The sequence below is a fragment of the Phocoena sinus genome, chromosome 4, assembly GCF_008692025.1.
Source record: "Phocoena sinus isolate mPhoSin1 chromosome 4, mPhoSin1.pri, whole genome shotgun sequence".
In the NCBI taxonomy this organism is placed as follows: domain Eukaryota; kingdom Metazoa; phylum Chordata; class Mammalia; order Artiodactyla; family Phocoenidae; genus Phocoena; species Phocoena sinus.
This window is the reverse complement of record NC_045766.1, coordinates 45,241,618-45,256,377: the sequence shown is the minus strand read 5'-3', so window position 1 is coordinate 45,256,377 and position 14,760 is coordinate 45,241,618.

Genomic DNA, 14,760 nt, shown 5'->3' with positions numbered 1-14,760 from the left:
TTTGGTGTGCAAAAACTTTTTAGTTTGATGTAGCTCACTTGTTTATTTTTTGTCTTTGTTATTTGTGCTATTGGTGGTGACATATACAAAAAAATCATTGTCAAGACCAATGTCAATGAGTTTTTTCTCCATGTTTTCTTCTAGGAGTTTTATGGTTTCAGGTCTTATGTTTAAGTTTTCATCCATTTTGAGTTAATTTTTGTGTGTGGTGTAAGATAGGGGTCCACTTTCACTTTACTGCATGTGGTTATCCAGTTTTCCCATCACTATTTATTGAAGAGACTATTTTTTCCTCATTGAGTATTACTGACTACTTTGTCAAATATTAGTAAGAATTTCAGGCAATGAATTTTCATTCCTTAGTTTCTTTGGCTGTATCTATTAATTTCTAACGAGTCAGATCTTACTCATAATTTTTTGGACATGTCGCATTTGAGATCCTCTTTGAGTAAGGGTTAGGGAATTCACTGTTTATTTGTTTACTTGTTTGTTTGTGTGTGTTTTCAAATAATCTACAGCTATAGGATATTTTGTGTTCATTTTACTTTCTAATTTTGTTATGTATATATATATATTAGTTTTCCTATTATCATTCAATCATTGAAATTTTAAAATATCAACAAAACAATCAGGCTTTGTGTACATTTATCTTTTTTTTTTTTTACTTTTTGCGGTACGCGGGCCTCTCATTGTTGTGGCCTGTCCCATTGAGGAGCACAGGCTCTGGATGCACAGGCTCAGCGGCCATGGCTCACGGGCCCAGCTGTTCCGCGGCATGTGGGATCTTCCTGGACTGGGGCACGAACCCCTGTCCCCTGCATCAGCAGGCGGACTCTCAACCACTGCACCACCAGGGAAGCCCTGTGTACATTTATCTTTTTGGACAGTTTGAAAATTTAAACTGTGACTATAAACTTATTGTCAATTTAAATGTTATCCTGGTTGATTTAAAAATTTTATAGATTACAATATTAACGTTAGCTTCTTCTATAGTATGCTGATTTTTAAGCAAGATTATTATACAACTGTTAGATAGAAGATACTGGAAACTACACGTATTTAATAGTTATTTCTTAAATACATATACACAATTTACCATGATAAATTATGCACATTCCCCCCTTGTCTTTGTATTTTTTAATTGAATATATTGGCATAGGAATTTGGAATCTATTTTTATTGAAATTATATGCTAATATCCATCTGCTCTCTTTCATTAGAGATTTAATTTTAAAGGAGAAATTATTTGTATTCAAATTCAAAACTTTTACTGAATAGTTTGAAATCCTGGATTATCTTGGGTAGTGAAAGACAAAATATGCCTACTTTCAATAATTATAGGCAATTCATAAATGCACATCCTTTTATATAAGTCCATGTAGGCATATATTGCAAATCTCCGGATTTTTCATTTCTTAAGTAGCTATTTAAATGAAGCAAAATCGAAATACCAAGCGAAAACATTTAATCTATGCAAAATACATCATAGTGTTTAAAAGTAAAAGGTAAAGCAGATTTGTTAGCTCAAAGCCAAACTGGCTCTGTGTGATCCAATTCCTTTGACAATTTCTGTAGATAAAAAGGAGAATAAATTGTGTGTTAAATTGACCTGAACTCTCCAATTGGGTAAAGGGTATGATAGGACCAAAAATTTAGAAAAAGCCTAGACAGGGCTGTAAATCTTACTGGGAAAATTAAAAATCATGATAGGGAGAACTCGGGTGCATCTTATATCCCTGGATTTCACTTGTACTCTCAATTTGGAATTACATGGAAAACAATTTTTTGAACACCGAACTCTGTTTCGTAGATGTGAATGGACACATTTTAATGAACTAAAATATATTTTTTAAGATAAAATGATAACAGGAAGTTTAAAGAACAGAGAAAACTGAAAGAAGAAAGATAACACAGAAGCAATGTGCACTCCAGAGAATGCACACACTAATGAAGGTGGATAAGCAGCACAATTTTCATCAAAGAGCAGTAGTTATTTTTTTATTAATTCTATCAAGTTATGCCATTTTCTGATTAATTATAACACATTGGACAAGTTGAATTTGACAACAGTTGTAAATTTTTAAGCTCATAAAAGAAAACTTAATCTGAACCTTGGCTATAGAAATCTTTGCTACTGTGAATTTAGCTATGTCACACTGTGATTTCTCTTTCACCTTTATAGGAAAATTTAAAGCTCTTCCTGAATATCAGTGAAAGATCTGAATTTGAATCTTTGTTTTAGAACTTATTAAAGTGTGGCCTTGGAGAAAATGGTATCTATGAATCTCAATTTTTTCTTAGTAAAATGTAGATTAAAAATATCAATCTACTGGGATTGAGTGATTAGAGAAAATGTTAGGTAAATTTTGGTGGTTTGTTTTATTTCTCCTTTTCAGATTCCTTTTCTGTATTATTTGTATGGCAACTGATTATATTCAGAAGATAACCCTAGAAAAAGAAAGCCCAATATTTATTATCTCCCCTACAGTGTTTATAACGTGTATGATAGTCACTTGTGAATAGTGTTGTTTCTCTACCAAGGCTCTCAGTAAGAATTAAGTCCTAATGAATTAACTTCTTTCCTATGCATCTGGAATGGTACTGGTTGTATAAAAGTCTTAAGACACTGAAAGAATAATCACTCAATTATTTTCTCGTTCTGATTTAGAGGAGAAACATCAGCCAGGAAAGGCATTGGAATACGTATTTATTTTGCTTAACTCAACAGTTCCTCAAATGCCACAAAATGTATTTTGGGGGAGTCATCAGATTAGAGGTAATCTCTCTGGACCCTGATATAGTTCTGTGATTTTAACTGCACTACTCAAGTAGGTGAGGAAGAAAGTAGTTTGAAATGTATCTTTTACAAAAACCACTTGAGGATATTCTCAAGATCACGCATATTCCATGGAATTTACACTAAAAATGTTGAAATATAATGTGCCTTTAATACAAAGTCTTAAAAATATTTTTTAAGGAAATTAGTTATATATATTATGGTACATCCATACAATGCAATGCTATTTGCCTTTGAAAAATGAGGCGGATCTGCAAGTACTGATATGGAAAAATTTCCATTACGTACTGAAAAAATATGGAGGGGGGTATAAAAGAGTATGTTTGCATTGCTATACCTCATAATCCAACAAACAAAACAGAAACTGGTAAGTAAGGATCATGAGCCTCAGAAGCAGAATTGAAATGAAGAATATCTTTTTACTTATACAGTCTTTTGTGCTGTTTATTTTTTACTATGAGTATCTATTACTAAATTCAAAAAATTTAAATCAAAGTGAAACAAATCAAACACGAAAGGAAATAATAAAATGTTTTGTGTGAATCCTCAAACTAAAGCATGGTAATATAACTCTTATTTTATTGGGTGGACTTATCAAAATAAATCCAAATTTTCAATGTAGGTAAGTATTGCCTTTGGAGTATCATCAAAATTCTGGATACAAAATCACATATGAAGAAAGAGCCTTATATTTACTAGCTGAGATAGTCCTGACATTTTAATTTTTCTTAGTTATAAAATAGTCAGAAGAAAGTGTGCCCAAGAGTTAATAAAGAAAATGACCTTCAATATGTTTACACTACAGCAATTTAACAAGCCTCAATCATGAATTACAGAAAAAAATTTTTGATGTTACATAAGCTTAGAAATAGTATGTTTATGGAAAAATAAGTGATTATTAAAGTGTCATAGTATGATACAAGTTATCAGCTGAATGAAGAATGCTAATGAATAATTGAAAAACTCCTTAACTCTTAATCACATAATTTTCTAGTTGAGACAACTTGCTGTTATCTACTATAGAGTTTGGACGTCCCTCTGCAGCATACCTGATGTCTATCATTAAGTGGGTTTAATTAAATTAACAGCAACCAGCATATATTTATTTCATGCCTCGTACAACTTTTAAATACTAAATCATACGTGTATTTTGTAAAATTAACTGCTAAATTAATTTTGACTGCAAATTTTAAAAAGAGGTTTAGTCAGAGGTTTAGTTTCACTTATAAACTCCAATTAGTTAGACTCCTTCTATCATTACCACTTTTATTCTAAAACTTAATTTTTTATTTTTAAGTCAAAAGCTTTTTAGCATCACTAGTTATTCTAATATCAGAGCCATAAATTCCTTAAAAGAGACACTTTTCTTAAAATTCACGTCTGTTAGCCCTCATAAATTTTTTTTTTCCAGGAAGCCACATTATATGAGGGCATTTATTGATGTATTTCTTGCCTTTTAGTATTACTTTCTCTTTTCTGATCACTCCCCTCCCTCATATTACCACTTATATGAAATATTACCTTTCGTCCTAGGTCTCCTGGAAAAAGACCTCCTACTATTTCTTCTTGTTTGTTTCCTAAGTCAGAGGTGATCACCCCGACCCTGACATCTTCTTTGTTTATACTTTTTATTAATGACAATCAACACAGTCTGTATTGTCTTCCTCATTTATGATTTGTTTCTTCTAGAAAACTTTCCAGAAAACAAAATATTCAACGCATTACACTTTTCTCTGACCTTTTATAACATGATTTATATATAATATGTTTTATATACATAAGTATTATATAGTATACATAATGTATATAGTAGATATAATATATATATGTACACACATATATAATTGCTAATCAAATTAGATTTGTGGTATAAGTCAATCACCTGCTTTTTCATATATCTTCCTCAACCAAAATATGGCACCCTGACAAAGGGAATATAGAAACTTTTAGTCAGATGAATCTATAAAATTGCCAAGTGAGCTAAAATAAAACAATTCTTTAGCTAAAACTCTGTCACACGATAGGGAAAAATAATAACAAACAAAACTCGACTGGTGGGACTTCCCGGGTGGTGCAGTGGTTAAGAATCCGCCTGCCAATGCATGGGACATGGGTTTGATCCCTGGTCCAGGAAGATCCCACATGCCGCGGAGCAACTAAGCCTATGTGCCACAACTGCTGAAGCCTGTGCACCCAGAGCCTGTGCTCCGCAACAAAAGAAACCACCGCAATGAGAAGCCCACTCACCGCAGCAAAGAGTAGCCCCTGCTCACAGCAACTAGAGAAAGCCCACGCGCAGCAACAAAGATCCAACACAGCCAAAAATAAATAAATAAAATATAAATAAAAATTTAAAAAAACCTCAACTGGTTAAATTACAAGTTTTCTAAGTTCAGTTCCATTACTATGAGTTTTTACTCATGTTTTGAATTTACTGTATCCTGACTTCCTCCTCCTCCACTCTCTCAATTTGATTTTTCCACAGCTACAGATATTGCAGTTGCAGCCTCCGCATCTTCATCATGCTCTCTCTGAATGTATGCTTTCTTTTTATTCCTTATGACAAATTTCAGTAAGGTGACTTGCTTTCACCTAGCACTCTCTGCAATTTTGGTCTATAGAAATTTAGATGAATATTCACTGGATTCCATAACTGAGGGGATAGATCAAGAAGAGGGTTGGAGCTGAAATGGAGTCTGATATTGTGTTAGTTATAAGAAAATATTGAAGCTGTATGTTGTATTTTATGTGTGTGAGTGACTTAATAATTAATATTTTAAAAGAGCTCAAGTGCTTTTTTATCTTTATTCTTATAATGCATGTCCACTCTAAAAGTGAACAAAAATTCAGTGTGTATAATATTCTCAATTCAAGTTTACTTCCTTGATAATTTTGTCAATATTGCTATATTTTGTTCTGATTTTTATTGCTTTTTTTTCTTTTATTTTATTTCTACCTTCTCTTTTTAATTCTTCTATCACTTGCTTTTTTATTGAGATATAGTTATTTACAATACTTTATAAGTTTCAGATGTAACACATAGTGGTTCACAATTTTAAAAATTTATGCTCCATTTATAGTTATTATAAAATATTAGCTATATTCACTGTGCTCTACAATGTATCTTTGTAGCTTATTTATTTTATACATAATAGTTTGTGCTTCTTAATACCCATCCCTATTTTGCAGCTACCCATTCCCTCCCTCCACTGGTAACCACTAGTTTGTTCTGTGAGTATATCTGTGAATCTGTTTGTTTTCTGTTATATTCTCTCATTTGTTTTATTTTTAAAATTTCACATGTAAGTGATAACATAGTGTTTCTTTTTCTTTGATTTATTTCACTAAGCATAATGCCCTCCAAGCAATCCATGTTGCAAATGACAAAATGTCATTCTTTCTTATGGCTGAGTAGTATTCCATTGTTTATATATAACTGCATCTTCTTTATCCATGCATCTATTGATGGACACTTAGCAATCTTTGCAATTGTAAATGATGCTGCTATGAACATTGGGGTGCCTGTATCTTTTCAAATTAATATTTTTAATGTTGATGTGAATTAGTTTTTTCAACTAATTATAGATGATTTGTTTCCCTTATTTCTAGATGACTACAAAGTAATTTCTTTATTATTAAAATTGAAAAATTTTAAAGGCCTTAGTGTACATTATTTTATATTCCTTTCACCTGGAATATATGGGCCTTTTCAAAGTATTTCAGGAATTTTAAAATTATATTTCAACTCATTTTACTCAATTTGTTGGTTTCAGCCATAGGGATACTTGTTCATATTTTGGAAGGTCTTTGTTCTCTGTATCTACGATCGTCTTCCTGAAGGCTTTAATCTTTGTCTTTCTTTTTTCACTCAGTATAATTCTCTTAAATGCTTTTTTCTATGTCAGTAATTCAATTTTCAATCTCTGATATTTCATTTACCTTATTAATGTCTATAGAGATGCTTTATTTGTCCTCAATTTATTTCCTTAACTTAGTAATATATTCATATTATCATTTTTTTGTCAACTTTTCTTTGGTTCATAATTTTTTAGAATTTGTGTTTGTATTATATTCTAAAGTTTGTACATTTTCTTATATTATTGGACTATTTTTTGTACAAACTAGGTTCTTCTATTTGTAAATTATGAATAATGAATATATGAATAAAAATGGAAGAAATTGATACCATGAAGATTGGGACTAATAGCCAACTGGGGATGTATATCTTAGAATCTAATCAGGAGAAAGTGTGAAAGTGTTGAATTTAAGAATTGGGCACTTGCTAACTTATTTCTTTTCTTTGGACTGACTGTGACAAATTTGCCTCATATATTATAAGACTGTTTGTTAAGAAATTAACATTTCCCCATAAAATCTTTTTATATTTAGACACTGAATTGACAGGCTTTAAGAAATAACTAATGAGGCAATTTGATGATGACTAGACAGAGTCCTCATAACTACTGTTTCGGGCATGCTCTTACTTTATCTGAATGGCTTATTGCTTAAATTCAGAGAATTTGCTGAAACTATAGTTTGTAACTGTTCTAGTGTTAGATTCCTTTCAGAAGTTTGAATAGATTAAATAAATGAATGTTTAATATGTGCCTTGCTCTACCAGAACTAATTTATACAGCATTGGGAGCAAAATTGTTTACATCATATTATCTTGCTGTAATACAGCTTATAAAGTGACCTTTTTTTAAATAAAAATTTTCATTTGAAAGCTTGTTAAAACTAGACCTTAGTTTTTAGAGAAGTTTTTGGTTCACAACAAAATTGAGAAAGTTATAGGGTTTCCCATATACTCTCAGCTCCCATACATGCATAGCCTCCCCTGTTATCAACATCCCTTACCAGAGTGTTACATTTGTTACAATTTTGTACTCATCTTTATCATCCAGAGTCCATAGTTTACCTTAGGGTTTAATATTGGTGTTGTACATTCTATGGATTTTGACAAATTCATAATGACATGTTTCCACCATTATAGTATAATACAGAATAGTTTTACTGCTCTAAATATCCTCTGTACCCCACTTGCTTACCCTTCCCTCCACTCTAATTCCTGGAACTGCCAATCTTTCTACTGTTCCATAGTTTTGTCTTTTTCAGAAAGGTCATATACTTGGAACGGTACAGTATGTAGTCTTTTCAGATTGTCTTCTTTCACTTAGTAATATGCATTTAAGTTTCCTCTATGTCTTTCCATGACTCAATAGGTTATTTCTTTTTAGCACCGAAAAATATTATATTGGTCTGAACGTAACAATGATTATCTATCTGTTCATCCTCTGAAAAACATCTTGATTGCTTCCAGGTTTTGGCAATTATGAATAAAGTTGCTATAAATATCTGTGTGCAGGTTTTGTGTGGGCAAACATTTCCAACTCCTTTGGGTAAATAACACATAGTGCAGTTGCTGGATTGTATATTAAGACTACGTTTAGTTTTGTAAGAAATTACCAAATTGTCTTCCAACATGGCCATACCACTTTGCATTCCCATCAGCAATGAATGTCTGTTGTTCCACATCCTCGACAGCATTTGTTGTTGTCAGTGTTCTGGATTTTAGCATACAGTAGGATAACAACTACTATTTTATTGGTATCTGGCCATGCAGATAACAGAAAAATCAGGGTCAGTTAAATTTGTCAGATTATTAGCCCATTCATTTTACATGTCTAAGTACAAAAGTTTGGAAACATTGAAAGCACGTGAAGCCTAGATAAATGTGAGGTCAGTTGTAAAAAAACAGATTAGTGTTATTGAATTCTATGATATTTGTTTAAAAAAAATGTAAAACTGTTATAGACTCAGCCTCAGCAGATGCAGGGCATTTAAAAACATGAACATTTATTTGTATTGTGCATTAAAAATACATATATAATGTACCCAAAAGCATAACTAAAACATATTGCTACTCTCGGTGCTTATGTCAAAGATTTATCCACAGGGTCCACATATTCTGTGTGTCTGTTCAGAACTTTGATCTTCTTATTATCACTGTCAGAATATTAATTGAGAAATTTCATTATACCCACAGGAACCATTCAAAGCCTTCTTGAAATAAGAATATAATCACATTTCTTTTAAAAAATGACAGCACTTACCTTGTCTTTATAAAATAAATCATCACTTTACCAAGATTTAAGTAGATTTGACTTTTTGTCTCCTCCTATATTATAATAGATTTGGGGGGTCAGCAAGACTCATATCAGTTGACAGTGAGTAATTACTTAACTCTTTGTGTGTGTGTTTTTACTTTATGCATCACATTATGTTAGGATCCCAGTTTGTGCCACCTGAAATATGTCTGCATAAGAAATGAATTCCAATAATTTTTTATTAGTACTTGGAATGCCTAAAATTCCATTTCTAGGTGTTTATCCAAGGCAAATGAAAATGTGTGTCTACACAAAGACATGTATGAGGTTGTTTATATGAGATTTGCGTAAGGTAGATCAAATTGGGAAAACAACCCAAATGCCCACCAACTGGTGACTAATTAAACAAATTTTGAGATAGTCATAAAATGGAATGAAATACAGTTGAACTTTGAACAACACAGGTTTAAAATGCACAAGTCCACTTATAAGTGAATTTTTTAAAAAAAATATGTAATACAGTACTACATGACCCAAAGTTGGTTGAATTGTCCATGCAAAATGATGGATAGGGAGCGCTAAGGGCTTACTCTAAAGTTATCTTTAGAGTTTTGACTTCTTGGGGTGTGTACCACTTACCCTTGCATTGTTCAAGGGTCAACTGTACTATTCAGCAATAAAAGTAATGTACTACTAAATACACCTAAAAATATGGATGCATCTCAACGTCTCAGTGAAAAAGTCACACACCAAGACTGAATTATTCCATTTCATTCGAAGCCTGAATTATTACATTGTACGAAACTCTTTTTAAGACAAATTTCATATAAATTAACAGAAACAGGTCAATTGTTTCCTAGGTACTGGGTGTGAGAGAATGAGGCACAAGGGAAACTTTCTGAGTGATGGAAATGTTCTACATCTCGAATGTGTTGGTGGCTACATGGATGCACAAATTGATTAAAACCACTGAAACATATGCTTGATATGAGTGCATTTTTATGTATTTAATTTTTTTTTTTTTTTTTTTTGCGGTACGCGGGCCTCTCACTGCTGCGGCCTCTCCCGTTGCAGAGCACAGGCTCCGGACACGCAGGCCCAGCGGCCATGGCTCACGGGCCCATCCGCTCCGCGGCATGTGGGATCTTCCCGGACCGGGGCACGAACCCGCATCCCCTGCATCGGCAGGCGGACTCTCAACCACTGCGCCACCAGGGAAGCCCTATGTATTTAATTTTTATCTCAATAAATATGATTTTAAAACATAAGATTATTTTTTTCTTAAATGATGCAGATATATAAAAATTATCCCAACTCTTAGTTGGCAACATTTTATAATTGTCTTTTTGTTTTCAAAAATTCTTCATTTTTGTGAGTGATGCAATTTTTCTCTTTAGAATAATACAATTTTACTCTAAATTCAGTTTTACATTCCACTGATAGTAATTTTTGGATTGGATTCCAGCTTTTAATGGTTTCACCAATCTTTTTTAACAATATATTTGTTTTATTTTTAAATTCTTTAAAAATTATTTTTTAATGAAGTACAGTTGAGGTATAATACTAATCAAGTTACAGGTGTACAATATAGTGACTCACAATTTTAAAGGTGAATCACTCCATTTATATTTGCTACAATACATAGGCCACATTCCCCATTCTATACAATACATCCCTGTAGCTCATCTTATACTTAATAGCTTGTACCTCCCTCTCCCTTACTCCCATACTGCCCCTCCCCCCTTCCCTTTCCTCACTGGCAACCTCAAGCTTGCTCTCTATATCCCCAAGTCTTGTTCTTTCTTGTTATATTCACTAGTTTGTTGTATTTTTTAGACTCCACATATAAGTGATAGTATACATTTATTGTCCTTCCCTGTCTGACTTATTTCAATTAGCATAATGTCCTCCAAGTCCATCCATGTTGCTGCAAATGTGATTATTTCATTCTTTTTTTATGGCTGAGTAGTATTTCTATATATATACCACTCTTCTTTATCCATTCATCTTTGATGGAAACTTAGGTTGCTTCCACATCTTGGCAATTGTAAATAATGTTGCTATGAACATTGGGTTGCATGTATCCTTTTGAATTAGTGTTTTTGCTTTTTTTGGATATATGCCCAGGAGTAGGATCGCTGGATCATATGGCAACTCTATTTTTAGTGTTTTAAGGAGCCTCCATACTGTTCTTGATAGTGGCTTACCAATTTACATTCCCACCAACAGAGTAGGAGGGCTCCCTTTTCTCCAAACCCTCTCCGGTATTTATCATTTGTAGACTTTTTGATGATGGCCATTCTGACAGGTGTGAGGTGATACCTCATTGTAGTTTTGATCTGAATTTCTCTAATGATTAGTGACGTTGAGCATCTTTTCATGTGCCTGTTGGCCATCTATATGTCTTCTTTGGAGAAATGTCTATTTAGATATTCTGCCCATTTTTTGGCTGTTTTTTGTTTGTTTGTTTGTTTTCTAGGTTTTGCTTGTTTTCTTGATATTGAGCTGTATAAGCTGTTTGTATATTTTGGAAATTAATCCCCTGTTGGTCACACTGTTTGCAAAAATTTTCTCCCATTTTGTAGGCTTTTTTTTTTGGTGGATGGTTTCTTTTGCTGTGCAAAAGCTTTTAAGTTTAATTAGGTCTCATTTGTTTATTTTTTCTTTTATTTACTTTACAAGATTTTAACAGCACAACAGCAATGCCAACAATGCAACTAAAATTCATTGAATTCAATATAATAGAATCGTCTTTTTCTTTCATGATAATAATCCAGAAGTAAGTATCTCATTCTTGTTTCTTTCCTTCTGCAACTCCTAACATGACTTTCTTCTCTGGGTCCTGTCCCTGTTGGCAACTTGTATCACATCTGCACATAAGCCAGCAGGAAAGTGGAAGCCCAGATAAGAAGCATATTCCTTTTAAGTTCGTGACCCTAATGTAACACATGTCACTTCTGCTCAAATCCTAATAGCCTTACATCAGTCATATGACCACATCTAGCTATATGTAGGATGTGAAATGAACTTTAAAGATAGAAGACTATGTTTCCACCTAAATTCAGGAGCTGTACTAATAAAGGAAAAGGTTAAAATGAATATTAGTTGACAGCTCAGTCTATAATCTAACTTTTAAAAAATATGTTTTAGAAAACTGAGACCCTGAGAGAATGAATTGATTTATAATCTCTCTCTCTCTCTCTCTCTCTCTCTCTCTCTATATATATATATATATATATATATATATATATATATGTATATAAATGATTTGGTAGCTGGAACAGGAATAAAAGCCACCTTGGAAGAAACTTTGTAATATAATGGAGTGGCAGTAGGAATAATGTTGCAATGACATTATAATTTCCTTAGCTTTTCTTGAGAATCATAGGGATGCTATGAGGATTAACTGAAATATAATATGTGAAAATACTTTTCACACTGAATAAGAACAACAAATGTGAGTTAATGCCCAAATTTAAAATAACGACTTCCAGGTTGCTAACTCCAATAGCCAATTTCATTTTTTATCATACTTGATTTACGTGTAGGATTATGACGATTTCCTCTTATTTATAATTTTCTCCTCTTGGGTTCTTAGACCACACGTTTATAGGTTTCATCCAAATTATTGGTGTCCATTTCTCAGTTTCTTGTATTATTTTCTTTTTATACCAAACCTTTTAACATGGAAGTTCTCCCATGCTCAGCCTTTATTTCTCTTATAAATGACACTCATTCCTTTGGTAATATTATCTGGATTAATAAATTTAAATATTATTATAGGATGATAATTCCTAATTTTAAAAATAAAACTTATCAACTCCACACTGTCTACCCAGTTCTTAAACAGACATCTCCACTTGAATTTATCATGAAGATCTAATATTGCACATCCAAATGGAATTCCTGCTCTACCACAAACCTGCTCTACTCACAGTCTTCACCTCCTCAGGTTATAAGAATTCCATTCTTCTAGTTGTTTAGACCAAAGCCTTGAGGTTTTTCTTGAATTCTCTCTTTATCACATACCCCACATCAGAAAATCTATTGTCCCTATATCCTAAATGGAATTCAAAATGTGACCTCTAATACCTACCTCCATGGCTACCACCAACCTGGTCAGACCCTCATGATTTATAACTGTATATGCTAGAGTCTCCTAAGAGGGGTCCTGACTTCCATCCTTGGCTGTTTAAAATCTATTCTCAACACAGGACCCAGAGAAATGTGTCAAATGGAGCTACAGTTGATGGAGTGCACTAGTAAGCCTCATCTGTGTATTAGGCTAGATACAGATCACAAAATATTAAATTTTGAGCCTGATCCCACAATTAAGTGAGATTTCTGGGGATTTTGGAGATGAAAGTTTTATTTTGAATGTAAGAGAAGTGGGAATAACTGTGGACATAAGTCAGACCAAGGCCAGGGTAAACTGCAAAATATGGTAATAAATATGACCAACTATGCATGGCCCTATGCAATATGACTTTCTGACTTTTCCCATAAGGAGATGGAGTTTGTTATTTTTCCCATTCCTTAAATTTGGACTGGTCTTGCTTATTTAAACTAATAGAATATTGAGTAAGCAATATTAAGTGATCTCCATAGCTAGGCCATAAAAAACCTTCAGTTTCTTTTTTCATTCTCTTGAAATACAGTTTATAGACTTCCCCATAAGAAAGGCAGTCTTGTATATGGAAGGATGAGGAGCCACAGGGAGGAGAACCCAGTCTTCCCTGTGGACAGTCAGCTCCCACTGCCAGTGTTGTGGAAGACCATGTTGGATCTTCCAGCCTAGCCACCAGCTCTCTGAATACAACTGTAAAAATGAGCTCAGGCAAAAGCAGCAAAGAAAGTGCCTGGGAAACAAATGGAAACTTAAAAATGATAAGTTATGGTTGTTGTTTTTAAATCACTAAGTTTCAGGATGGTTTGTCATGTAGTGAAGACCAATGAACTCCTGACTGCCCTAGTTAAAATTGCAAACTTCTCTCTGATATCCATCATTGCTTGCTCTGTTCTATTTTTCTTCCATAACACTAGTGACCTTTAACAGATTATATAATTTAGTTATTATTAAAAATTTTATTGAGGTATAATTCGTTTCAGGTGTACACGTAATGAATTGTTACTTGTATATTTTGCAAAATGATCACCCCGATAAGTCTAGTTAACATCTGTCATACATAGTTCCAAACTTTTTCTTGTGATGAGAACTTTTAATTTAATTATCATTGATCATTTTTGTTTATTGTTTGCCCATCTACAGAAGTGTCAGTACTACAACAGTATGAATTTTTGTCTGATTTGTCTAATGATACCTGACATATAGCAGGGATCAAATACAAAAATGAATGAGTGAATAAATATGAACTGGGATATAATGTTGGAATATTTAATATTTCTGGAAAAAGTATCAAAATGAGGAGCTTTATCACTTGTGTAGTTGTGTCACATCACAAATGGGAAGTATACTTTCCTCAGGTTTTTGTTTTTACTTATATGGCTATTTCTCAGCATTTTTTCCTAGTTTTAGAAAAAGTTTTATTTTTAATTATTTATTATTTTAATTTAAATTTATTTTATCATATTTGTAAATTAAAGTTGACATTAAAGTTGGAGTTACCTCTGCAGGCCTTATTTTTATGTGCTGAGAGAATTATAAAATATGTAGAAGGCTCAACTATGGCAGTTACTGACAGAACATATTTTGTCTAATAGTTGGAAACCTGAAGATCTGTTCAGCTCCCAGTGCCACTTGAGCCAACCTCTAAACTCAATCCCTGTCACCAACTTCAAACAGTAAAGTAAGGACAAGTTAGGGAAGGGCAGTTTTCAAAGGGAAGTGCCAACTGT